Below are 24,299 nucleotides of genomic sequence, written 5' to 3'. Positions count from 1 at the left end.
CATCCGCAGACACCCGATTTCGCCCGCCTCCGCAACAGTCCGATTCTGCAGACGGAGGAAAATCCTATTTTTCTATCCGTCTGCAGAGCGGATCGGACGAACACGGACAGATGGTCCGTGCTCGTCCGATCCCCATAGAGGAGAGCGGCGATCTGACAGGGCGGTCCCTGCACAGTGTGCGGAGACCGCCCTGTCCGCAGCCGGCTCAGCAGGGACAACGGAGCGATCCCCGCTGAGCGAGCGGATCTTCACGGGGCGGATCTTTACTGATCCGCCCCGTGTGAAAGAGGTCTAAAAGAAAATCCCAAAGTTTGGGTTGTCCCCAGAAAGGTAATAGAGGGGAAATCTTCCAATGGGGACACTGGTTCTGGTGACCTGGGCTGGGCGCCCCCACAGAATTCTCTTAATTTGCAGGAATTTCCTGTGTGACTACAGGACAGGAAGTGAAGGAAAAACTCCACAATGGGGCACACATGAAAAAAAAAAATGACAGTGGTTATAACCTGCCCTTACTCTATCTAAAATGAAAAAAAAAAAGTTTTGCCTTTAGTTCTACTTTAAAGCTACGTCTCCTCTTAGCTGTGTGGTAGTCTGACTCCGATTGTTGTGAAGCTATTTATCCCTTGTGAGACCTCTATGCCTGGCCTGTATAAGATATAATCACTGAGGGCAATCCTCATCAGATAGCTTGAACTCACCAAATATCGATTCAATCCACAGAGGTGCTTTTATTCTGATCAGGTTACAGCAGATGACAGGATACAAACAGATGAATAGGTTGTGGTATTAATGCGGTCAAAAGATGATTTTGTCTGTAGCTCATAATGCAGAATACATGTGTCCTGCTACATGTGGCCTGTTAGCTGCATCCATGACACAAGAAGTACAATCACAGGAAGAAGGGTGGAGCATTAAATACAAAGGAAGTGTGTCATAACATAAGGGAAAACGAACATAAGAAAACAAGTGCATTACCACAAAAGGTCACAAGATGGCAGCATGTGAATTAAATATAAACATCCATAGAAAATGGTTAGGAAAACAATCTGTAAAAATGTTATGCCCCGCTGGGGCGGTGTAGTGTCATATTTTGCTCCCCATCGTAGAATGCTCTGGAAGTGATGTTGCGGCCAAAAATGTTGTACTGCGCATGCGTGGTGCATTCCAAACACTTAAACCATGCGTTACAAAGGATTTGCGGCAATGCAGACCACTGAAACCATCAGATAATTCCCTCCCCGAATCCACATAACGGAGGTAATCCCCTCCCCGAGCCACGGTTACCCGCTCTCTCTCCGCAGCTCTCCACTCCGTCTAAAGTTTAACGTCACTTCCGTGACATTATCTGACGCTTTCACTGAACTGCATTGTCGCAAATCCTTTGGAACGCATGGCGCAAGTGTTTGGAATGCATCGCGCATGCACAGTGCAAAATTTCTGGCTGGAACGTCACTTCCGGAGCATTCTACAATGGGGAGCAAAATATGACACTACAGCGGCACATGTGGCATTACAGTACAAAGGTCACTCAATAGCATAGGGGGTGTGAATTAAGCAAACACGAATGAGCAGTACACCATTAATACATGGTTGCAGAATTTAATTCTAATACAGTGCAATGTTGAGCAAATTGGCCCAATGCCGTTTCTGGCTGCTGTTATAGGGTGGCAATGCTATGCCCCTGGTAGACTCAGCTGCCCATGTGAACATGCCATTAATGTTATTCACTTAGTATTTACATCTCCATTAAAAAAGATGAGTTATACGTCTCGTGGATTACCCTTATTAATGATTAATGTATGTCTGTGCATGCTAACAACCTTTGTATAGACAGGTACCAGAACTGAGTATGTGGATTTTGCAATCCCACGCCCTCTCCCGGGGCTTTCAACAACGATCGTCATATATCCAGCGGGATTGGTGTCTGTGTTTATATAATATAAATGCATTGTCTGCCCACAGTTCAGAATTAATCATCTAAATATTGGAGACTTCTAGTGATTGCTTCTATATATAGCTCAGATTATCTCATTATTATTATTATTATCAAATGTGTAAGAAGGAAGGAGTGATAGGGCATAATATTTGTTCAGTAAGCAAAACACTGAGTAACCGGCTGTGAGAAATACACATAATAGTATATACTGTGTGCTGAAGAAGTGGCCCACTCATTGCCTCCACAATGTCTAATGTGTGCATTAAAGCTGAACTCCACACTTAACTTGTTTCCCCCAATTCCCTGTAAACTCGTGTAGCGCTGGCTCCTGACAAGCAGGCGCTATATTTTTTTCAAAGTTAATTTTCCTGAAACCACAGTTGGGTTTTGGGGGTTAATTTTCTAAATTTCTGGTTTCAGTACCAGTCCAGCTGGGTTGCACTTGGTTCTCCTTGACAGCAGGTGTCGCTGTCATCGCTGGCAAGAGTAAGAACGCAGTTTAGCTGGATTTATTAAATGCCACTGTTTTCTCGGAACCAGCCCAGTGGGAGTGTTCTCCTACTGTGCATTCTGGGAGGTGGTATTTAAGGTACCGACATCACGTGCTTCGGGGTCCCGGAGATTGTTTTCTGTCTGCTTGGTTCTGGTGGTCCTCCTGACCAGCCCCATGGCCCACCTGGCCTGGGGTTCAGAACCATGCATTTCGAATCTCGGGACTGGCTGGCCCAAGGCAACACAACTGCAGGGACAGGCCCGAGTGGATTTCGGGGCCTATTGATCCAAGTGTGGTCCGGTGCCGTCTCATCTGAAGGGAGAGGCCCAGCAACTGAAGAACCCCAGAGGAGGACTCTTCAGGAGAAGGCCGTGTGCAAGGCTTGCTTCTCTGAAGGAGCCTGGAGGCTTAATTGAAGGACGCAACCTGGATCAACACTCATACGGTATCGCCGGATTGGCTGAAAGATACTGGTACAATATGATGGCTCTTTAAATTTGTCTACGTCCCTCAATACATCACAAGTCTGTGGCAGAGACTTTGTCAAACATCCTACGCTCAAGTGTACACCACATTTTCCACTTTCCATTTTTTTGCGTTCTAAAGTACCTGAACTTACTCCTACCTTCTACACTTCATTGAAAGACTGTTTCTATTTCAAATAGATAACCCAAAAGAAGATTCAGTGTCAGTTTCCACATTTCTTTGGGCCATCTACCATGGGAATCCCTAGACGAAGAGGTGGTCAAATTAACAGTAAGCCCAATAAAACAAGCAGCTCCTTCGGGGGTCACTGCGACACTTGCATCTCCACAATACAACCCTTTGCAGCAGCAGCAGCTATCTTCAGCCCACTTATATTTCTTGTCTAATGATTTTGGCCATTCAGTAACCCTCTACCCTCCTGATCTGCACTGTTGTTGGCCTACCTTTCAAAGCTACACTATACTACTAAAAGTATTGGGACGCCTGCCTTTACACGCACATGAACTTTAATGGCATCCCTGTCTTAGTCCATAGGGTTCAATATTGAGTTGGCCCACCCTTTGCAGCTATAACAACTTCAACTCTTCTGGGAAGGCTGTCCACAAGGTTTAGGAGGGTGTCTATGGGAATGTTTCATCATTCTTCCAGAAGCGCATTTATGAGGTCAGGTACTGATGTGGACAAGAAGGCCTGGCTCACAGTCTCTGCTCTTATTCATCCCAAAGATGTTCTGTCGGGTTGAGGTCAGGACTCTGTGCAGGCCTGTCAAGTTCCTCCACCCCAAACTTGCTCATCCATGTCTTTGTGGACCTTGCTTTGTGCACTGGTCCAAATCATTTGGTGGAGGGGGGATTATGGTGTGGGGTTGTTTTTCAGGGGTTGGGCTTGGCCCCTTAGTTCCAGTGAAGGGAACTCTTAAAGCGTCAGCATACCAAGACATTTTGGACAATTTCATGCCCCCAACTTTGTGGGAACAGTTTGGGGGTGGCCCCTTCCTGTTCCAACATGACTGCGCATCAATGCACAAAACAAGGTCCATAAAGACCTGCACAGAGTCCTGACCTCAACCCGATAGAACACCCTTGTGATGAATTGGAGTGCAGACTGCAAACCAGGCCTTCTCGTCCACATCAGTGCCTCACAAATGTGCTTCTGGAAGAATGGTCAAACATTGCCATAGAGGCACTCCTAAACCTTGTGGACAGCCTTCCCAGAAGAGTTGAAGCTGCTATAGCTGCAAAGGGTGGACCAACTCAATATTGAACCCTACGGATTAAGACTGGGATGCCATTAAAGTTCATGTGTGTGCAAAGGCAGGTGTCCCAATACTTTTGGTAATATATTGTCAGTAAAGTACAAAGGGGTATAAAGCTCAGATACTTCAATATGGTTAACTTGGCAAGATAAGGAAGGGAAATGCCATTGCTAAGAGTAACCAAGCACAAGTTCAAGACACAAAGCAACCAGTGGTTAAGTGTAGTGCCTGGTAAGGTGACAGGTCCTCCAGGAGCAAGGGGGTTGTTGTCTGGCTCCCTCCCTAGCAGTCTGTGGCCAATATTTACGAGAACAGAACCCACGTTATGGAGATCCACGGCCTGGTCACATAGGTACAGGAAGTGAAAGAGTTAAAAGGAGAGATCGCATGAGGGCCATGGTATGTGCTCGGAAGGGTCTCATTCTGTTACTGGGAGTGAGGTAACAGAGGTATGCTGGACTGGTGGACTGCTTTAAGGTCTAATGCCCCGTACACACGAGCGGACTTTTCGACATCCAAACTCCGACGGACTGAGTCCGGCGGACTATCCGATCGTGTGTGGGCTGCAACGGACTTTAGCGAAGCTAAAGTCTGACGGACTTTAGAAATGAAGCATGCTTTAAATTTTCCTGACGGAACTCCGCCGGACCCGGTCCCCTTTGAAAAATCCGCTCGTGTGTGTGCTACTCCGACGGACTAAAACCGACGCTAGGGCAGCTATTGGCTACTGTCTATGAACTTCCTACGTCGAATCCAGTCGTACGTCATCACGTTCGACTCCGTCGGAGTTTGGTGTGATGGTGTGTGGTCAAGTCCGTTCGGTCGAAAAGTCCGCCAGAACTCCGTCGGAACTCCAGCGGAACTCCGGCGGAACTCCTTTGGAGGTCTGTCAGACTTAATTCCTCTCGTGTGTACGGGGCATTATTGATTCCTACAACACACTATGGGATGTGACAAACATTTGCACATTTAGAATGCAAATCGCCTTATTTTCTGTATTATACAGTGTGTAGTTCCTATATCGTCAGTGCCACCTGGTGGTCATAATACAATTTTCCTGATTGAGGTATTTATGAAGGGAAAAAAAAAAACATTGTGGCCACTGACATGATTCTCATTCTAAATGTGCGGATGTTTGTCAGTGATGCAGAAGGATCTGGGTATTTTGTATGTCCTAAAGCAGAACTAAACCCTCCTATGGTTTTCAGCCAAGGAAGCTGCCATCTTGGCCTTCATTTGATCTTCATCTGCCGTGATGCTACACAGTGGATCAGTCATGTTTCCAGCTATTTGATGGTTTTGACAGTTTGGTTAAAAGGACAACCAATGTAATAGTTACATTCCTGGCATGAGCTGGGTCTTAACTGATTTTTGAAATTGTTAAATTGATGGGTTTAGTTGCCATTTAAAGCCCAACTTTGATCTCCATGCTTTCCCCCTCCAACGGCCAATTTCCACCACTGCAGCTTCCAACCAGTGGTATTTTATGCTTTTTCTTAATGTATTTAGCTATTTCCATTGTCTTCTGGCCAGTTGTATGACACACCAGGCTCTTTCTTCTCAGGGGTGGGACCATGTTCCCCTGTATTCATAGTATGACCTCAGTCTATCAGGTTTAATGTCACCTTTAAAGACTGAGGACATCCCGTTGTGAAAAAGTCCTTTTAGGAGACAGCTCCAGACTGAAGGTTATTCTAGGGTACATCAACACAATAAAATCTCCTAATTTTCAGTATAGTATAAAAGATGAGGCAGAGTTGTGTAGATCATAAATCTCAAGACTCAAAACTATGCATCCTCGCCACTCAACAACAAAGTACAATGCACAAAATTGTCCATAGGTGACAATTTAAAAGTCTTTACAGATCATATACTTAGCATTAACCATAAAGATGACCCTAGAAATATTTTAATTCTGGCATGGGCAGCTATACCCATCATCACCCATCTTCTGTCCGCGCCTAAATGTTGGGGGGGTGACCTTCTATGCCGTCTGCCCTGGATCAAAGCCATGAGTTGTCATGGTGCAAGCCGGCCAACTGCGAACACGAGTGAAGCAAATTACATGGTGTGCTAGGGCTTCCTTGGTTGTTTTGGTGCTGGTGGCTGCCCACTCACCCAGGGCAAACTGGGGCCTGTGCTTGCCGCACCCCAAGGGAACCCAAATGGCCCCCTGGTTGAGGAACACTGCCATGGACCTTAAAGAACAATTGAATGTAGGCATGATTGAACCACTAAGGTTACTTTCACACTGGATACAAACAAACCAAGGATAAACCGAGGAATAAAAACAAGCTTAATTTACCACCAGCCCACAGATATGTCTAACAGTATGCGTTAAAAGCAGGGGTTTAGTCTGCACACATTTGCAAACGCATGCGTAAGCCACAGAGCCCCCATCAAGGCACCCCAGTATCTGTGGTACCTAACACTAACTTATAAGTGTCCCCACAGTGGAGGCACATGCATTCTGATGGATAGGTGAGAGCAGGTGGACTGAAGGGGAGCCACCCCTTCTAAAAGGTACAGGAGCACACTGAACACCCAGCACAATGGCAACAAAGGTATCAGTGCGATGCCTGACCAAAAAATTAAAAACGGCCGTGATACAAAAAGACGCCACTTGCTCACACCTATAGCTAGCTATCGCAGTAAGAAGCTTGGAAGGCTAACAACAGATACAAACAAACCCAAGGATAAACCGAGGAAAAAAAACAAGTTTAACTTACCACGAGCCCACAAATAACAAAATAACCTGTCTAACAGTATGCGTTAAAAGCAGAGGTTTAGTCGGCACACATTTGCAAACGCATGTGTAAGCCCCGTCAAGGCACCCCGGTATCTGTGGTACCTAACACTAAAGCCGCGTACACACGGGGCAGACTGTCTGGCCAACTTAGTCCGTCAGACAATCCGACGGACAGTCCGTCATACTTTCGAATGAACGGACTTGACCACACACACCTTCTTTTTTTCGTACTAAGTCCGCCATACTATCCGCCCTACTTTTGAAATGAACGGACTCGCCCACACACGCGGAGGAAAGTCCGCTCATTTCGAGCGCGTCTCCAGGTAGGCGGGGCCCACGAAGGAGATGTCGCTGACCCCGCCGCCTGGAATGGACTTAAAGGGGAACCCCAACGCTGAAAAAAATCGGCGTGGGGTCCCCCCCAAGTCCACAACAGACCCTTGTCCGAGCACGCTACCCGGCCGGCCAGGAAAGGGGGGCGAGCGAGCGCCCCCCCTCCTGAGCCATACCAGGCCGCGTGCCCTCAACATGGGGGGTGCCTTGGGGAAGGGGGGGCCGCGCGGCCCCCCCACCCCAAAGCACCTTGTCCCCATGTTGATGAGGACAAGGGCCTCTTCCCGACAACCCTGGCCGTTGGTTGTCGGGGTCTGCGGGCGGGCGGGAAAAGTCCGCTCATTTCAAAAGTACGGCGGACTGGCACACACACGGGCGGATTGTCCGCCGAAATGCGAGTCCGACGGACAGTATTACGGAAATTCCGAAATACTTAGTCCGCCAGACTGCACGCTGAAAAAGTCCGCTGAAGCCCACACACGAGCGGACTGTCCGCTGAAATGTGTTTCGGCGGACTAAGTAGGCCAGACAGTCCGCCCGTGTGTACGCGGCTTAACTTATACTTTCACACTGGGGGAGGGGTGCATTAGCGGTAAAGCTTTACCGCTGTTATAGCCGCACTTTCCGGCTGCCAGCCGGGCACTTTAAAGACCCCGCTAGCAGCCGAATAAAGGGTTAAAAGCACCAAAGTGCCACTGCCCAAGCGCTTTTCAGGTACTTGGGAAACGCTGCCCATTGATTTCAATGGCAGGGGTGGTGGAGGAGCGATGTATACACCGCACCCCCCCAACCCCACCCCCCCAAAGATGCTGCTTGCAGATCTTTTTTTCCTGTCCTGCAAGCGCACCACTCCAGTGTGAAAGCACTCGGCCTTTCACACTGAGGTGGCTTGAAAGGTGCTGTACAGGTGCTATTTTTAGCGCAAAAACGCATGAAAAGCACCCCAGTGTGAAGGGGGTCTAAGATATATAAGCGTACCTCTTTTTATAAGAAACCAATAGGTAGTTTAGCTTTCAAATATCTCCAAAAACTGAAATATTATTATTTTGGGTGGACTGACAATTTAACATGGATGAGTTTTTTTTTTTTTTTTAAGGAATGCAGCTTTGGGTTTAGAAAAGGACCAGCTTGTTTTTCCTGTTGCATACTTTTCACTTTGCTATCTCTTTTTCCCTCACCATGACCTTAAATGTTTCTTGTGTAACATTTCTCTGTTAGTTGCTTCTATTTCATGCACAGGATTTTTATTTACACACACCTGCCTGTGACCGGTTTTAGCTCATTCACCAAAAATATGTGTAACCACATCCCTGCAAAATACATAAATCTAAAAGTAAATCAGAGACTGACCAGACCATACTAAACACAGCACAACACCCGGGAGACTGAAATAGGAATGGTAAATAGATATTACTGTCTATTCAGTTATTACCCTCCTATAGACTGTGTACTACATATATGTGGCGTCAGGAAATATGCGGCCTAATGCCCAGCTGCTGTACATTTGCGTCCATGGCGGTCACTGCTTGCTCACAGCACACTCACCAAACTGTCTCACGCAGCTCTTGGTCATGGCTTCTGATTAGGAACCAGCAGGATGGACTCCCAATCATGTGACCGCTGTAAAGCCAATTGTAATCAGGAATGTGCTCAATCTCCCTGCATTCAAGCCCACTTAAGGGGCTGGGGGGAGGTGGTGCGAAGGGGTTAACCAGTGTGCATCTAAGCCAGTTCTTAAAGTGATTGTAAAGGTTTGAATTTTTTTTGTAAAAAAATAACAAACATATTATACTACTGTGTGTAATGGTTTTGCACAGAGCAGCCCCCGATCCTCCTCTTCTGGGGTGCCCCACCAGCACCCCTTCATTGGGTGCCCCCACAGAGAGCTGTCTTCCATGGGGGCACGCGTGCGTGCTCGAGCCCTGCTGCTGTGTCTATTGACGCAGACAGTGGGACTCGGCCCTGCCCCCCCCCCCCCGTGTCACTGGATTTGATTAACAGATCCAATAAGGGCAAAGACAGTGGCTGGAGCCGCTGCACTCGTGCACATTAATTGAAGGGATGGGCTCAGGTAAGAAAAAGGGGGGCTCTGGGGGGGCAGCTGCAGCAAAGAAGGTTTTTCACCTTAATGCATAGAATGCATTACAGTGAAAAACTTTGAAACTTTACAATCCCCATGGTAATTTTGCAGCAGCTACAGAGTTGCTTACCTTAAAATGGCCATAATCTGTACAATACGATTGTACAATCACCTTTAGATTTGCCAAAACGAATGTAATATGTAATAGGAGGGAAAAAACTGAACAATTCATTCAATTTATATCAAATTAGGTAGTCTATTGCACTACAAAGTTGATGAAAGATATAAAGGAGCTTGTACAATCAGATTGTATAGTTTATGGTAAGCCTAAGCCCACGTACACACGGTCTGAGATTTTGCCAAACAAATCCGTCGGATTTAGTCCGACGGATTGTGTCCGAAACTGTTGCATACACACGGTCGGGCCAAGTTGGCGAAAAATCCGATCTTTCAGAACGTGATGACGTAATTTCGTTACGATGGGACTACATTCAGGCTAGTAGCCAATAGCTTTGATGTAGGAATTTGATCTGAGCATGCGTGACACTTGGTCCGATGAAAATGCTCTACACATGATCGGATTAGGTCCGTCCGGCCCAGTTGGTCGGGAAATATTTCCAACATGTTGGAAAATTGGGTCGGACGGAGATTCGGATGGAATCAGTCCGATGCATACCACACACAGTCGGATTATCTGACGACACGGTCCGATAAGACTCATTCCGACAGATTCTCCGACCATGTGTACAAGGGCTTAGACCTCAGGATCCGCTTGCATGGAGTCCGCCTCTGTCCGTCAGCTCAGCAGGAGATCTCTCCGTTGATCTCCGCTGAGCCAGCGGATGACAGGTCCCTCTCTGCTCACTGAGTGGGGAGGGGCTTGTGGAGCGCCACTGTATTCTATGGAGAGATCGGATGAAAACGGACAGCATGTCTGTTTTCACCAGATCTCCCCCGATCTGATGCACCAGCGATGGATCTGAACGTAGGGCCATCCATCTTCTTTTGGTGGATCGGACAGGGTCGGATGTCAGCGGACATGTCACCGCTGACACCAGTCGCTCCATAGACCAGCATGGAGCGCCTGTTCAGGTCCGCCGTCAAAACTGACAGGCGGACCTGAACGGTCCGACAGTGTGAAAGGGGCCTTAAAGTGGTTGTGAAGGCTTTATTTCTTATAAATTTTTGTTATATTTATGTAGTACCCTCTAGTCTGTTACCAGTGTGAATGCAGACAAATTTATATTTTGGCTCATGTTAACTTGTAAGTCTTTAATCTGAGTCAAACGTTTATTGCAGGTCAGCGCTGAATGATGCATACAGGCCGCTCTCTGTTGCTTCTCCCTGGTTCTGGGAATTTTTAGAAACTTCTAGAAACTGGAAGGCGGAGGCCAAGGGAGTTGATCTGCCTACTTAGGGGAGCTCAGCCAATCCCCAGGCTGCAGGCCTGGCATGGGGTCTGAGTTAGCGCTCATATATGGATGAGTCATACTGGCTGGGGAGACGGGTGGAAGATGGAGATGAAGTGCTGAGGGGACTGTCGGTGACCCTTGAAGAGAACCCCTGCCTGGGGGGCTCTACCTCGTGCCAAAGCTTGGAAGGAGCCTGACAACAGAAACAGTTTGGAGGGAGTATTTCCTGAGAGGCAGCGGGAGCAAGGAGGACAGTGTGAGTACTACAGCATGGTCAGGGACTTACAAGGGGAGAGACTGTGGCATGCAGCAGGTGTCTCTGTAAGATAGCGGTGTGCTTAAATCCTTCTTAACCTTGCCCTTGGAGATCTCTGGAGCAGTCAGAGGGGCTGGTGGAAAGACAGCCAGTGGACTGGTGAAGAAGCAGCCAGGTGGGCTGGCATTTCTTGCAGTAGTAGAGCTGGGACCATCGTCTACAAAGGAAGTTGGAGGTACTCCAGAATACAGTTTACAACACTTTGTGCTACTTTTTAAGGGACTTTTGCATCTGTCATTTATCAGAGACCACCGGTGCTCGGAAGGAGGACAGTTCTGAAGCATGTACATAGGGAGGAAGTTGTCCCTGGTTTTGTGCCTGCCCCTATTAAGTCAAGTTGGGCATCCCATAATTCCCATCCCCATCCAAGTTATTGCCCCCAATAAAGTAACAAACAAAACAAAGACTGTTCCTTGTGTCTAACAGTCTAAAGACTGTTCCTTATTGTCTAAAAATAAAGTGTGAAAAAAAAACCAAGCTCAAAGACTGTTCCTTGTGCCTGGATAAAGTGTGAAAGAAAAAACAAGCTCACAGACTGTTCCTTGTGTCTGGAGAAAGTGTGAAAAAAATGTGTAGCACCCTGGTGTTTAAGCAGGGTTGCTCCTAAATTTACCTGCCAGGTATAGTCACCTTGGCTAACTGTTGAAGATCAATTGTTTTCACTCTAAGTCTGTAATTGCTGCATTTCTCTCTTTTGTCACTAGGTGGCCATGGTACTTGGTAGCATTAAATATGAGAAGGGAAATGCAAGGTCAGATTATGGGTATATGGGTTATCCCAGCCAATGGGCAGGGGTTTTCCTAGATCCCTTGGCCTGCTTGGAGAACCTATATATTTGGGTGGAGTCAGGTGATCCGTGTTCTGTGCCACCTGGACGGCAATCTGGGTGGACGTGTGTTGTATTGTCCGGGCTGCTAGGCCAGAGATTGGGCCTATTCCAGGCACATCTGGCTGCTAGGCTGTCTGAGGGCCTATCCAGAAGCAAGAGAGGGTTGGGATTGCGGCTTTCAGTCCAACTAAAAGTGACGGTTCTGCCGACCAGACCAGTGGTGGCCCATCCATACAGGGCGCAGTGGCGACGCCCCCCTAATCCATGTACCTGGCCCCTAATCTACATGCAGGACGCTGGATGCATGGATTTTAATGGGGGTTTTTTTGCACATGATTAGAGCTCAAGGCTCTAATTGGCTTCAAAAAGGGTGGGACTCGGGGGAGCTGTGCACTGTGCCCTGAGACCACCCAGTTGTGTGGGAATAGCAAATTATTATTGTCTTCCTGATTCTCCTCCCAACCAATCAGGAAGCGGGTCCTGAGACCCGATTGGCCAGGGAGACTTAGGACTCCCGACATATCGGGTCTCAGAACCCACTTCCTGTACGGCCAGGAGGAGAAGCAACGGCCCCAAAGGAGGAGCAGCCTCCCTACCCGTGATCCTCCTCATCTGCCTCCTAACATAAGGAGGCCTCTGATCGCCGCCTTTCCATCCAATGGATGGCGTTGGTTTGCCCGCCCCCTCCAAAATATTGAGCACCAGCCCCCACTGGGTGGGACTGTTCTGGAATAGCCACCCAATGCTCTCCTACCACTCCTGGTGTAAATAGGCCAATAAAATAATTTATGTATGTCACTTACCTGTAAAAGGCTCTCTTCTGTAGATATACAAAAGCCCTGAGATTTCTGCTGGGTGCCACCATTCTGGATATGATGACAGCAAACCCAGCAGACTCACAGGTGTTAGTCAAGTGTCACAAGTGATAATCTATAGTATTCCCTTTACTCCTCCTCCTCCACCTGCAGCTACATACAGTAAAAGGTTATGTAGGGATGTGATGGGAGGGGTGATTTGTCTGAGCTTTTACAAGAAAAAAATTAGGTTGGTGACTCAAGTAGGGTCTTTTTACAAGGTTGATTTTTATTTTGTATTTCTAAACAATTAGGCACCTCTATGTATTATCAGCTTTAGGCTGATGACACACGGATGAGTCTTCCACTAGTGATCCTGCTGCTGATAATTTGCTGAAATCGCCAGCGGCAGGATTGCAAAGAGGCTACCTATTTTTTTGTAGCCAGGAGCTGACTATTATGCTCGCAATTCAGGGACAGTGTATAGTGTTATTCAATGTGGGGTTGTGTCCCTTTAGTGTCGGCTTGAGCTTTATTTGTCACTTCCTTGCAGACTAAACTTAGAGCGGAGCAAAGCATCGTGGGATTTGTAGTTCAGATGCTGAGGTTTCAATTCCAGCAGGATTGTCCTGAACTACATTTACCAGAATGCTGAGAAGACCAAACAGACTGCTGGGAGAGGATATAAAAGTGCTTGGTTGGGCCTACATCGCTCTCTTGGGACGCCGGCTTGGATTCTGCCAGCAGGACCTCTGTGTCAGTGTGAGCCACTGCTGATGTGTGGCTTGCACAGTGGGAAGTCCAACAGCTGCATCTAGAGGGATATCTGTGGACAGCATCGCTTCTCCACTACAGCGGACCGGAGACTGTTCCAAGTCTTCCAGCGATGCCTGCACTCCAGATTTGAGTAGGTCATGACATGTTGTGATGGGGTCAGACACTATTCCCAGAGCCAGGAATCAGAGGTAGTTCCTGCAAGAGCTTTTACCTTCATCATCTGCATCGCTGCCAGAATTTTCTGCATCCAGTGTGGTGAGCAGAGAGATTACATCATCTCTCATTGCCTGTCCCGCATCTCCACTCTCCTGCCCTCACTAAATGTACCCGTGCTGCCAGCCTGCCACCAATGCAGCGACAATGTGCATTTGGTGGCACTGGCTGGTATGGCATGGCAAGTGACAATATACATCAGTTGGCAAGTGACAACCCACATCTAGTGGTAGGTGATGTGGCAAGTGACAATCCGCAAATGGTGGCAGATGACATGGAAAGTGACAATCTGCAAATGGTGGCAAGTGACAATCTGTAAATGGTGGCAGGTGACATGACAAGTGACGATCTGCAAATGTTGGCAGGTGACGTGACAAGTGACCTGGCAAATGACAATCTGCAAATGGTGGCAGGTGACGTGGCAAGTGGCAATCTGCAAATGGTGGCAGGTGAGGTGGCAATCTGCAAATGGTGGCAGGTGATATGGCAAGTGACAATCCACATCTGGTGGCAGGCAACATGGCAAGTGACAATCCATATCTAGTGGCAGGTGATGGTGGCAAGTTAAAAAGTTGCATCTGGTGACAGGCAACGGTGGCAAGTGCCATGCTGCATCTGGTGACAGGAGATGTGGCAAGTGACACGCTCAGGGCTCCCACTGATTCTGCATTATGGTGAGTTGAACCACTTCATTATATATTAGAATGTACCAATAGAAACAATGCGCTTCGATCACCCGGACACCATATCAACCATGGTGTCATGTTGATTGTAACACCAACACCAGCCGTCGCCCGCAAAAAAATTCTTACCACTGGAATGCTGCCCCGCCCCCCGGGCCTGGTGCCATCATGAACACCAGCCTTTGCCTGCAAAAAAATTGCTTACCACTGGCGTGCTGCCCTGCCCCCCCGGGTCTGAAAAAAGTTTGATGACTGCTGCTATGGGCTCTAGCCCCAGATCTTTTGCAGACCTAGCAATGCCCCTGGTGTCAGAGATGATGGAGGATTTGCAGAGTCGGGGCAACCAGTGGGTACAAATTCTATCAGCGGCCCTCACGAGGGTAGCGCTACATTTGTCTCTCTGGAATTACTTCCTCTGTATCTGAGGCTGCAAGATGTCACCAGCAAACTAGATTCAGCAGCGTTCAGACTGGTAAAGCGCAATCATGCTGCATGTGGCTACAGAGGGAACAATTCTATCGGGACATACAGGCAGCCTTTTTAGCTATTTTGCTGCTGCAGGTTTGTCAATGCGACAAAATCTCCCATATATCACCAGCAGAAACATAAATGAAAACAAGATTATTGAAAGCCCATCACTGACCTAGCTAACCCAATTGGCCTCTACAAGGCTATTATATAAATAAATCCAGCTGATTATTCATAGAGGCTCCTGATTACACAGTGTGCGGTTACTGTGATAGTTTTATTATGACAGATTCTGCATTCCTCAGCAGTAAGTAAGGCACATTGCCAGGATTGTAGACCGTTTCCTTTCCATGACTGAGTATTGCAATTCACGCTTTAGGGATAAGCTAAACAACTGATTAAAATGGTACACATAAGGCCCTGGTGTCCAACCCACATCCCGAGGGCCACATGCTGCCCTTTGCTATCTGTTGTGTGACAATCAGGGCTCAACAGTTACATAGTTAGTAAGGTTGAATAAAGACACCAGTCCATCCTGAGTCAGTGTCTACAAATGTCCCTATCCCTGTACATTGTACACTCACATCAGTCCCTACCCTCAAGTAGCCTACAATCCAAGGCCCCCATTCATATACTAGGGCCAATTTTGAACAGATGCCAATTGACCTTACAGCATGTCTTTGGAGTGTGGGAGGAAACCCACGCAGGCACAGGGAGAACATGCAAAATCCAGGCAGGTAGTGTCGTGATTGGGATTTGAACCAGTGACCCTTTTTACTGCTAGGTGAGAGTGCTACCCACTACACCACTGTGCCACAAAGTTGTTGAAGCATTGATTTGTATATAGGCTGAAATAGTGGTGACCTTAACCATTTCAAACTATTTATTTTTTTGTTTCTGTTAAAAATGTTTGTAAATAAGTACATTTTCTTCTTCAATGACAGGCACTGATATGGCTGCACTGACAGGCACTGATAAGGCGGCACTGAAGGGCACTGATAGGCGGTACTGAAGGGCATTGATAGGTGGCACTGGTATGCGGCACTGATGGGCACTCATAGGCGGCACTGATGGGTACTTATGGGTGGCACTGATAGCTGGCATGAATGGGCACTGATAGGTGGGCACTGATGACACTGATGGGTGGCATTGCTGGGCATCACTGTTATTTATTGTGCCACAGAGGTGCCAGCCAGTGCCCATTTGAGGGCACTGAGTGGCATATGTTGGGCATCATTTTTAACATGTGGATTGCCATGGGGGATGTACCTGGCCATCCACATGCTGGGTGCTTCCTTGGTGGTCCTGGCGACTTCCCTGGTCGTCCAGTGTGGGCATCTGAGGGGGGTTGTGCTTATAAACAATCAGCGCAGAACCCTCCTGTCAGGAGAGTCGCCGATCGGCTCTCCTCTACTTGCGTCTGTCAGACGCGAGTGAGGGAAAGCCGATCACTGGCTCTTCCTGTTTACATCGTGAACAGCCATGATTGGACACGGCTGATAACGTGGAAAAGAGTCTCCGCCGGAGGCTTTTTATCAAGATCAGTGTAGCGATGTGTCAGACTGACACATGGGTGCGTGGCAGGACGTCATATGACGCTCAGTCAGGATAACTGAACCACCACCCAGCCGTCATTCTGCTATAGGCCGGGCGGGAAGTGGTTAAAGAGGAACTGCAGTCTGCTTACATAATTTGTAATAAAAAACATCTTTGCCATTCTGAAGCTTCCCTCCACTTTGCATATTATTTCATATATACTGTGATCCTGTACTTGCCAAATATACTGCAGAAATCTCCCTCCACTGAGTCTGGCTGCAATTATTTTAACTGTGGGAAGCTAAAGCTGCTGCCTGTTCACTTCCTGGATTTACACAGAGGCACACCCCCAGCTCTGCAGCTCTCTTAAATAATGCCCTTGCTATAGGTGTAGGCCATGTACCTTCCTAAGCCTGATTGAATAACCCCATTGTGCCTTTTTGATAGGATGATGCTAAGGCACTACCAGCTGATACAACCCCCCTTGCATGCACTCTCTCCCCTGATACGGTAGCTCTGAACTCAGCGATGCTGCAATGGAGGAGATAGCCGACCACACATGTGCAGGGGTTTGAGAGCTCGCTCCTGTGATGGTGGGCGTCAGCAGTAATAGTTGTGAGATTCTTAGCAATGTCTTAGGAATACGGCAGGATGGAATGATACCCTGGGAGTTTTTCGGTCAGGCTTCAGGAGGTATGTAAGTGGCCTACACCTAAAGCATTATTTAACTTAGTTATAGCTGCACGGTCTGTTTTTATCGACAGGTGCCCCTTACCTGCTTTAGCAGTTTTTAGTAAAGTAAAGCAGTCTCTTAAAACATGTTTTCTAAGTTTTTGCCTGTGTGTCCTTCCACATGTCTCCAGTGTCCAAACACACATGCAGTATATTCCTATCTCCTGTAGTATGTCCACAGACATAGGGTCATAATCAAAAGGTCAAGGGAGAAAATAATGAGATGTAGCGTTATCTTATTAATGAACTCTAGGCGCCAACATAAATCACATCCAATTGGGATCCCACGTTCATTGGAGTAAGGAGTCTGAAAATACATTTGCCTTGTGACCCCCTGCTCCAATTAAAGTGGGATCCCCATTGAATGTGACATATTGGCGACTGGAGTTGATTGATAAGGGAACATGGGTTTAGGATATAAGTTTACCAGTTCATTGAGTGAACCAGACCAGGAGAACCAAGGATGGGGTAGTTTGTCTGTTTTTATGTTAAGAGCAGAATAATCTAATCCTTGGTGAGTTCTAACTCATGCAAACCAAAACCACACTGAGATCTCATGCCTTGATACTCCAAGACATAGATGAGATCAATGACAAAAATGAGAAATTACAAACTAATAAATCCACAGACATCCACCCTAATTCTAGCAACTAGTGAGCTCCAAGCTGGAAACGTTTGCATTCATGTGCCTCTATGCTGACTAATGCCACGTACACGCGATCAGAATTCCGGCCAGAAAAAAGACAGATGAGAGCATATGCTCCACGCTGTGTATGCTCCATCGGAATTTAGCTGTCCGAATTTCCGCTAGCCAAAAATTTATAGCATGTTCTCAATTTTCCAGACGGAAAAACTTTCTATTGGAAATTCCGATCGTGTGTATGCAATTCCGACACGCCAAAAATCACGCATGCTCAGATTCAACTAAGAGACAGAAGCTATTGGCTACTGGCTATTGAACTTCCTTTTTCTAGTCCAGTCGTACGTGTTGTACGTCACCGCGTTATAAACGATTGGAATTTGATGTGACCGTGTGTAGGCAAGACAGCTTGAGCCGAATTCCGACAGGAAAACCATCAGAGATTCTTCCGATGAGAATTCCGATCTTGTGTCTTAATTACCTCCAGTTGAGTTATCTTTCTTTTTTCATTTGTCACAGCCACAGCGTCACATTCTTAAAATAAGCGACACATTCACAAATAAGAACTACCTGAATCTGTTGCACATGTCAGAACTGTTAAGGCAACTGTTGTAAGGTTTCCATGAATGTCCCCCATCAATTTGTATATACTTGAGTTGGTTGGGAGGAGTTTGTAAAGTATCAATTGCCACTCGGCACTTTATATGCATAGATACATGCATTGGTTTACACTTGAGTTGGTCAAGTATTTAGTGCGTTGGGGGAAGGGAGTGACCAGTGAAGTTGTTCCTGTGGCTTTTCCCAAACAAAAAATCCAACCGCATGCTAATGAAGCCCACATACCAAACCTGTGCCATCTATGGATAAATGTTCTGGTTTAGCAAAGGCCACTCTGGTTCTCCCCTAATGGTACAGAGGCTGCTCACCACCACAAGCACCAAATTGTACAAGCCACCGCGTGGATAAAGCTTGCCTTTTAGTTACACAAAGCCACAGGTTTTCATTGTGCACCATTACAACCTTCCAGGCGCATTTGTTCTAGCAACTGATGACATCATCAGTTGATAAGAGGGACATTGGGCACCTGTACAGAATCATTGTCTGCCCCTACCCTGCCCATCTCCATTAGTATTGGGGTCACATTAGCAGAGTGAGGGAGAGAAACTGAAGGGGAAGGGTACTGTTGTGCAAAGGTGTATTTGCTTCCGAAGAATAACTCACCTCTAATGTTGGGTTACATGTGTGCATTAAACTAAAGGCAGACTAATGAGCAAAACTAAAGTGAACAGCTAAAGCAATAACCCTTTGATGAAGTCACGTGAGCAGTGACGCAACGCGTCAGTGAGGAGTCAGGTGTCATCACTTACTGTCACGGCCGAGACCAGGAAGTATTGTGTTCAGTGCTGTTTTACCTTTACTTTTGATGTAAGCTTATATATTTTTTACCTATTAAATTTGTTTTAAACTACTGCACAATGGGGATGCTTTTCTTCTTCACATGCCTTTACCTCATCTGCTGAGTTTGAAGTTCCCCATTAGAGATCCATCGTGTGCTGTGACGATCGGAGGAGATCGATCGACTGCTGGCTTACCATTGCCTTCAGATTACAGGCTCATTCTGACCTTAGGGGTCTCCTTTGGAGGTAAGAGGCTGGGATAAAAGTGTAACAATCCACGGATTGCTGGTTTGGAGGAATCTGAAATCAATCACTTTCTACACATGCATTTTACATCTTCTATATGAACTGTTTGATGCAGATTCAGTACATTCACATTTGCACTTCACTGCACTGATTGGACTTTGCACCTTTCCCTTTTTTTGACATTAACTTTTATTATTTTGCATTTCATGTGATTTTTTTTTTTGCACTTTAGCAACTTTTTTGCATTTTATGTGTTTTTTTATGGTTTTGTTTGCACCTTTATGCACTTTAGACTGTCCAATTCCTATTAGATCTTTCTTGCACTTTATGTGAAGGGTTTGGCACTTTATGCGATTTTATGCGACTTTTTTCACTTTATGCAATTTTTGGGGGTAATTGTTACGTTTTGTGATTGCTATCCACTTGCATGCATTTTATGTGATTGCTATCCACTCCTTGCACTTTATGTGAAGACTTTGGCATTATATGCGATTCTAATGCGTTTTTTTTCACTTTATGCGAGTTTTGGTTAATTGTTTTGCATTGTGATTGCTATCCACTCCTATGCATTTTTAGAGCTATATTGGTTACTTTTGATCATTATTGGTTTATTTGATCATTTGGATTTAGTCAGTCTGGTGATGTTACATTGCTTATTTTTTGGTTTATTTATTTCATTCAGCTTGACCACTCACTTTTCCTCACTGCAGTTAGCACCACATATTTATTTTTATTTGACTACATGTGTGGATGTTGCTAAGTTATGTAAAACTATTTGTTTAGTTTTTTACATTTCAGAATGGGATGCCTTGAGATAATTTGAAAGGGTTCCTTGACTGAACAAAAAGGTTGAGAAACACTGGTCTAAGGCCTCACAGCTGTAGACCATAAGTCAATTGCCACTGCAAAGTTGTTGGTACCCGATGCAAATTCTAGGACACACTTTTCTCTAGGCTCACACTCCAGCATTCTGCTAAGGAAAGGGAAATGGGAAGAGCTCTGAGAATCCTATGAGAGCCACCTCAATCCACAGCTACAAATGGCACTTACATCCCCTAAAAGCACGCCATCACCAGGAATCAATTAAGGATCTTTAATCACAAGTCCCCAGGACAGCTGCCAACTTCCACCTTCCTCCAGACACATCCAGTGAGGGAGACAATCCTTCTCCAGACCAAATCACTTTTTTGGTGAAGTCCTACAGCCAACTTCTCAGGAGATCTATCCAGACCCTCAGTCTTGATATCTCTGAGGCCTCAAGAAATGGGCTGTCTCAGGTTTTGGAACCATCTTGGGGAAAAGGAACAATCTCTCTAGAGCTTCAAACTATTTATCACATTTCCAGCTCCCTTCTGGACACTCCTCTCCAGGGACTGACTGGAGCATGATAAATGTTCAAGCTGTTCTGTCCCTATGTTCTGGAAGCTTCTTCTAGGGGTAGGGTGAAGCAATCAGATTCCAAGCCTGTGAAACCCTAAATAGACCAGAATAAGCAATCACTGCCCCTTGACTACAGAAGGAGACAAAAAATAAATTTGCCTAGCATCCTTCACTAGGAGGGTGCTGCACATAAGTGGACGCAGATTTTGCAGAGTTGACCCCCTTTTTGTTCTGCTCCAATTCAGCAGGGAATCTGTTTGCCCTTAAGGCCCATATACACGATCTGACTTTTTGACAACAAACATTCAAATTAGCTGTTTTGGAGCAACATCCGACCGTGTGTACGCTCCATCGGACAAACTTTTTTGGTTTTCATCAGACTTTTGTTGGCTGAGCGAACGGATAAACTTTCTGGCAACAAAAGTCCGATGGAGCAAAGTCTGATCGTGTGTACAGAAAACCATAGGACTTTTGTACAAAGTACAAACAGGCATGCTCAGAACCAATGCAAAAGATCAGACAACAATACAGAAGTTGACCAAAGGTGGCGGTAAAGAGCAGAAAAAAACACATGGTTTGGTGAAAGTTGGCTGAAAAAGTCCTGCTGTGTGTATGCAATACAAGTTCAGAGCCGATGCCCTTTGTACAAAAATACCAAGGGAAAGTTTGTACAAAAGTCCTATCGTGTACAAATAAAGCAAAGGAAGCCCTAAAAATTATTTTTAAACCGCCACCATATCTAAGGACTGATAAGTTACATTATATTACAATTTGTTCTTAGATGTTATACGTATTAATAAAATTGTATTTGTCTTAAAGACCTGCCTCCTTTTGGACAGGCTTCTTTGCATATATTTGCTGGGGACAAAGCCTGTCTCTATCCCTGTGCTTTGTACTCCATTGCAGAAGCCAATTGGCAATTCTCGTTTTCTGTCTCTACTCAACACAGTATAATCAATGTGACCCTTTAGCATTCATCTCTTGTCAAAAACGACATATGACTTGTATTACTCCGGTGACAACAAAGAGTATCATTTCCAAGAAAAGATGGGCTGGGACACCAAAATTACATTTCTCATTATCACCCACTATGACCACGCGGCCGGTTCCAGCTGCGTATTGTCTTTCCTTTACAGTAAAACTGTGGCCAACCATAACATTGCTGTTTGCCATATGACATGCCACATACAAACACAAGACACACTGTAAAAACTTTCCAAAGTTTATTTTATGTTTACTGTTTTTTTTTACCATCACCTCAAAACCTTCAATGAACATCTAAACCCTAACTGGAGTTTGCAAAAGCACTGTTTATCATAAACAATTGTCATGTTTTTCCCATAAATTATTGTTTTCATTTATTTTTTTTAGCCTATTTTGTATTTCAGCACTGCTAATCTCCTGCAACCTATTTCAGCTACTCATTGTCCACATGCACTCGCTCAAGCATCAACTGTTCATCTTTGCTGTGGATCAGCTTCTTGATAGAAATAATCATGAATCATTATTATTATTATTATACAGGTTTTATATAGCGCCAACAGTTTGCTCAGCGCTTTACAACATGAGGGCAGACATTACAGTTACATTACAATTTGGTACAAGAGGAATCAGAGGGCCCTGTTCGTTAGAGCTTACAATCTAAAAAGGAAGGGCCAATTGATACAAAAGGTAATAGCTGTGGAGGGATGAGCTGATGTAGGAAGTAAAACAGTGTTAGTTAGAAGCAGGATAGGCTTCTTTGAAGAGAAGGGTTTTCAGGGATCGTCTAAAGATGGATAGATTAGGGGACAGTGGGACAGATTGGGGTAGGGAGTTCCAAAGGATGGGAGAAGCTCTGGAGAAATCCTGGAGGCAAGCATAGGAGGAGGTGACAAGGGAGCTAGAGAGCAGGAGGTCTTGCGATGACCGAAGAGAGCAGCTTGGTTGGTATTTTGGGACTAGATTAGTGATGTAACTAGGAGCAGAGTTATGGATGGTTTTGTAAATTATTGTTAGTACTTAGAATTTTATTCATTGGGTGAGTGGAAGCCAGTGCAGGGATTGGCAGAGAGGGGTGGAGGACACTGAATGGCTGGTAAAGTGGATGAGTCTGGCAGCGGCATTCATTATGGACTGAAGGGGGGATAGTCTATGTAAAGGTAATCCAATGAGGAGGGAGTTGCAGTAGTCGAGGCGAGAGATGACCAGGGAGTTAGAAGCTTGGTGGTGTCATTAGCTAAAAAGGGGCGTATTCTGGAAATGTTGCGGAGGCTAAGGCGGCATGATTTGGACAGGGCTTGTATGTGGGCCTGAAAGGACAGTTCAGAGTCTAAGGTTACCCCTAGCACCCTGGCATGTGGGGATGGACTGATAGATGTGCCATTTATCTTGACAGAGAAGTCAGGCTAAGGGGCACGTGGAGGAGGAAATATTAAGAGCTCAGTTTTAGATAGATTAAGTTTGAGGAAGTGGTGTGACATCCAGGCTGATATGTCTGTTAGTAGATCAGTGATGGGTGAGGAGATTGATGGGGTGAGTTGAGGGGCAGAAAGATAGTTTTGGGTGTCATCAGCATATAAATGGTAGTGAAAGCCATGGGAGGCTGACCCAGGGAGGACGTGTAGATCGAGAATAGTAGAGGTCCAAGGACAGAACCTTGGGGGACCCCAACGGAAAGGGGAATTGTAGAAGAGGAAGTGGAGTTATAAGTGAGACTGAAGGTGTGATGAGATAGGTAAGATTCAAACCAACGGAAAGTGCAGCCATGGAGACCAAGCAAATCGAGTTTTTTGAGGAGGAGGGGGTGGTCAACTATATCAAAGGCAGCAGAAAGGTCCAAGAGTAAGAGTATGGAATAATGACCGTTGGTTTTGGCTGTTAGTAAGTCGTTAGTGAGTTTTAGGAGGGCAGTTTCTGTGGAGTGCTGTGGTCGAAATCCAGACTGAAGAGGATCGAGAAGGTTATTTTCAATGAGGTGGTTGCTCAGTCGGTTGTAGACTAAACGTTCAAGGAGTTTGGAGGCAAAAGGGAGTAAAGAGATGGGTCTTAAGTTGTTAAGATTGGTGGGGTCTGAGGCCTTTTTTGGTATGGGAGTGACTAGTGCATGTTTTATAGGGTTGGGGAAGATGCCAGTAGAGAGTGAGAGGTTGAAGATATGAGTTAAAGAGTGTAGGATTGAGTCAGATGGTGACCGTAGTATTTGAGAAGGAACAGGGTCCAGGGGGCAGGAAGTTAGGTGGGCATTAGAAAAAAGTTTAGTGATTTCCTCTATATTAGCTGGGTCAAAAAAGGAAAGTATTGTTTGTGCAGGAGGACAGGGAGTGTAAGGTGAGGGAGATGTCTGTAGAGCGGAGATCTCGAGACGAATCGTCTCAATCTTATTTTTGAAGTGATAAGCAATCTCCTGGGCAGTGAGTAATTTAGTGGGTGGGGGTAATAGAGGACGAAGTAGAGAGGTAAAGGTAAAAAAGGGTGGACGGGGACTGCGTGAGAGGGTGTTAATGAGAGTGATAAAGTAGGTCTGTTTGGCAGTGTGCAGGCAGGAATGGTATTTTTGGAGGGC

At 46.0% G+C, this 24,299-nt stretch overlaps 1 protein-coding gene across 1 annotated transcript in view; it reads right to left on the bottom strand.

Annotated features, from left to right (window-relative positions):
* LOC143984501 (collagenase 3-like) overlaps positions 1–8,860 on the bottom strand; it is a 65,894-nt gene extending 57,034 nt beyond the window's left edge. The window contains exon 1 of the mRNA XM_077484643.1: positions 8,798–8,860. The gene's annotated coding sequence lies outside the window, so the exon portion shown is untranslated. The remainder of the gene's footprint in view (positions 1–8,797) is intronic.
* Between the last annotated feature and the right edge of the window lie 15,439 nt (positions 8,861–24,299).

This window comes from Lithobates pipiens, unplaced genomic scaffold (assembly GCF_037356315.1).
Source record: "Lithobates pipiens isolate NorthernLeopardFrog02 unplaced genomic scaffold, aLitPip1_a1.2 Scaffold_16, whole genome shotgun sequence".
Classification (NCBI taxonomy): Eukaryota; Metazoa; Chordata; class Amphibia; order Anura; family Ranidae; genus Lithobates; species Lithobates pipiens.
Note: the sequence above shows the minus strand (reverse complement) of the source record. Positions and strands in the feature narration are given on the sequence as shown.